Raw genomic sequence first — 4144 nt, forward strand, 5'->3', positions numbered from 1 at the left:
TACAATATGTTTTTTCCTTACCTTGGGTAACTTTATCTCTAAGCTTCAATTAAATAAATTAACTAATTAATTTTCGAAATCTTATTAAAGTTTGGATAGACTTCAAAACCCCAGTTTTAAAAAAACATATATATGTATAGTCCCTAAATTTAATATTTGTTTGTGTGAAAAAAAATATGCAATTCAGATGACACTCTCCTAAAGTCCTAAATGCAAATTTAGGTTTGTAAGCCAACACATAAAGTCAACGACGTCAGCTATCAGGCCACACTGAGTCAGCTGGCACTAAAGTCAACTACACTCTAGCTTATGGAATGCAGATGATTGGGCACAAGGGGTGAACTTGTGAAAATTGATTAGAGTCAAGCTCCTTTCACTGCTTCTTACAAAAACTTTTAGGCGGATGCTTGTGTTGTGGCTTCTGGGAAGTCGTCTTGCGGTGGCTTTGCAGCGTCTTCTTGCAGCAATCAGGAGTGATTATTGGAGGAGTTGGATAATACAAAGCAGGAGAGGCTGAGATGGGTGTAGAAGAATTACATGATCTACAACTACTGCTGCTCTGATTCCAAGAGATTTCCACAAGGTTTTCCTCCATAGTGTCAAACAGCATAAACATTCTCTATATGTTCTTTTATGTATTTAGTTTTCCTTAAGATTTAAAACTGATTATTTATTCATATTTATTGTAGCTATCAATATCAATAAAATGAAACGTATATCCTCCCTTGTACGCTTTATTATTCACATATAATTTTGTATTAAAGATGTGCTATAATTTGAATTAAGCTTTACACTCAAAGAAATTTAAAGATATCAGATTTAAACCTCTTAAAATCCCTAAGATTATCGAAGAAATATACATTACCCAAGTCAAAAGATTTTTACCTAACTAGTAACTACAATGAAATAACGTAAATAATACTTAATAATGCTTACCAAAGTGAGCCATTACATCTACAAATAAATAGTATTCACATCTGACTTCTTATTCATATTTTTATAATTTAACCAAAACACATTTACCTTATCAATCTAACATTTAACCGTTGTTGATTACCACCCAACGGTCAAGAGGATACATGGAAATGGCTCGGTGCTGATAGTGACACCTCACGGTTTCATAAATGAAAACTACCATCTTCAATGCGGAAAATCCAATAAGCTCGTCGGTGTTGGAATAATTGGATCCTGAAAAAAGCGAATATATTCGCGTGGAAAGCGGGGTGAATAGGCTTCCCGCCTTCTAGAACCTCAAAAAGAGAAAAATGTGGACTCAGCGGTTTGTAAGCAATGTTCAACTCAAGAGGAGTCTTGTCACCACCTTCTGATCAGGTGTTCCTACGCAACTCAGGTTTGGGATCGCATTTCAGTTTGGTGTGGTATATCCCCCATCTTTGTGTTCTCCATTTCAGATCTCTTAACAATGCACATGTCAAACGGTTTATGTAGGAGGAAAAGTAAAATATCCCACGGGATCATTTTGTGCTTTTGTTAGTGCATTTGGAAGCCTCGAAACGAGCAGGTTCTTTCGTCAAATTCAATTGGGGTGTAAAAAGTTTACAAAGACATCAAAGCCTGGAGTTTTCATTGGACTAATAATAGATCTCCTTGTGAGGATATAGTTTGGTGGGATTGGGTTAAATGCTCGCTGTAATGTTTTCTTGTTTGTTGTATGCTTAGTTTCTAGTGCCTTGCTAGTTTTAATGAAAGTCGTCGTTGAAAAAAGGCAATGGGCTTCACCTTTCATAAGAATCCCACAACCTGTAGTAACGCAACTCAAGCTATGTTTTTGTTTTGTGTAGGTCCGTTTTAGGATCGACGTTATAGTCCTTGGAGATATCTAATCCTAAGTCAGATTTGCGGAATCCATCAGATTTAGGTAGAAACATAAGATTTCACAATTTTCTACAGTTTTCATTTACTTCACAGTCACTAGTAAAATTTTGACATCGTTAGCCTCAATGTTCGTACATCCGTATGAGACTCACATCTCAACACTCCTATTTATAGACATGAGGGCATGTTGGGATGTTTAAACATTTTCATGCGGACCAGCTCATCCGTGATGAGCATGTTTACATACAAAACTCAAATCTAACAATATCAAAGCCCTATTACATCAGATGATATCAAGACGTAGGCAACAGGCATATGCACTCGTAGCCTCCCCTTAGATGTTGTCGCAGTCTTGAGTAATCTTCTAGCATCTTCTAAACTTGCTATCGAGATTTCTAACTATGAACAAAATCCTCTAACAGACTCCCCTTCGACATTGCTAGAAATCTATAGTACAGAGTCTTGATTTGCCTTCGATAACATCTTCAAGTGAAACCACAGTCTCCCCCTTGAATGATACTTCGAATCTTTAAGATTTGACTTTTAAGAACAATCACCCGTATTCACACACAAACAGTATCTTAACAGTTTTGTTTGTCCGCCTCACATTCAACATTATCAGGTTTTTATGGAAGATTTTGAAAGAAAATCATTTTGGATTTTTAATTTTGAATGCAGAAATGTAAACGTACTAAAATGTAGTACTTACAGTTTATATTTTTATGAGAAAACGTGCCAGAGGATCATATCAGTTTACTGAGACATATCATCTGCATCGTTGATCTTATGAAACACTAACTTTAAACAATTCACATGGATTGTCGATATTGTTTATCCACTTATACTCAATCTAAAACTTTCGTAATGCTTACCGATACGTTAAGGTACATTAATTTGCACTAAATTCTTATGGACCCCACGATCTCAGCATATCCTCTCATCATGTAATACACTGACTCAAGTAATGCCTTTAAACTTTCATCAACTGTGATTTGTGTAAAAATAACGCAGAATGTTTAAATATCGAAAACATCTTGTGAAATGATGTTTTTCGATTTACGTAAATTTTGGATTTTGACCATTTTTAAGAAATTTTGAATTTTAACAATTTTTACAATTTTTCTCCCCCTAAAATCGGAAACATCTTTTCAAAATCGAAAATAAGAATATTCCATTTTAATTGTTTAACGAATTTTTACAAATGTGAACGCGAGACTACCATTTTGTTTGTGTGGAACACCAAAACTTACATCTCATTTCCACTATTCATCTCTTTAACCAGGGGTGCAAACGAGCCGAGCCGAACCCGAGCTCGACCAGGCTCGAGCTCGAGCTCGTTTAACATATAAAAGCTCGAGCTCGAGCTCGGCTCGATTCGAGCTTTATTTCTAAAGCTCGAGCTCGGCTCGAAGGTAATTTTTCAAGCTTGAGCTCGGCTCGGGCTCGGCTCGTTTAGTATTTATTAATTAATTTATATTAATTATAATTATTATTGTAAATATAATTAAGTTATTTTTTTATATTTATATAAATAGTAATTATTATTATATAAATATATGTTTAATATATTAATAAAATATATATAAACACAAAGCTCGTTTAGGCTCGCGAGCCGGCTCGAGCTCGATAAGCGAAGCTCGGGCTCGGGCTCGTTTACTAAACGAGCTTGTTCTTTAGGCTCGGGCTCGAGCTCGAGCTCGTTTAAGCTCGGCTCGTTCGAGCTTTTTTTTGAACCGAGCTCGAGTAGCTCGCGAGTAGCTCGGCTCGTTTGCACCCCTAAGCCCTATTACATCAGATGATATCAAGACGTAGGCAACATGCATATGCACTCGTAGCCTCCCCTTAGATGTTGTCGCAGTCTTGAGTAATCTTCTAGCATCTTCTAAACTTGCTATCGAGATTTCTAACTATGAACAAAATCCTCTAACAGACTCCCCTTCGACATTGCTAGAAATCTATAGTACAGAGTCTTGATTTGCCTTCGATAACATCTTCAAGTGAAACCACAGTCTCCCCCTTGAATGATACTTCGAATCTTTAAGATTTGACTTTTAAGAACAATCACCCGTATTCACACACAAACAGTATCTTAACAGTTTTGTTTGTCCGCCTCACATTCAACATTATCAGGTTTTTATGGAAGATTTTGAAAGAAAATCATTTTGGATTTTTAATTTTGAATGCAGAAATGTAAACATACTAAAATGTAGTACTTACAGTTTATATTTTTATGAGAAAACGTGCCAGAGGATCATATCAGTTTACTGAGACATATCATCTGCATCGTTGATCTTATGAAACACTAACT

This window comes from Helianthus annuus, chromosome 5 (genome assembly GCF_002127325.2).
Source record: "Helianthus annuus cultivar XRQ/B chromosome 5, HanXRQr2.0-SUNRISE, whole genome shotgun sequence".
NCBI lineage: Eukaryota > Viridiplantae > Streptophyta > Magnoliopsida > Asterales > Asteraceae > Helianthus > Helianthus annuus.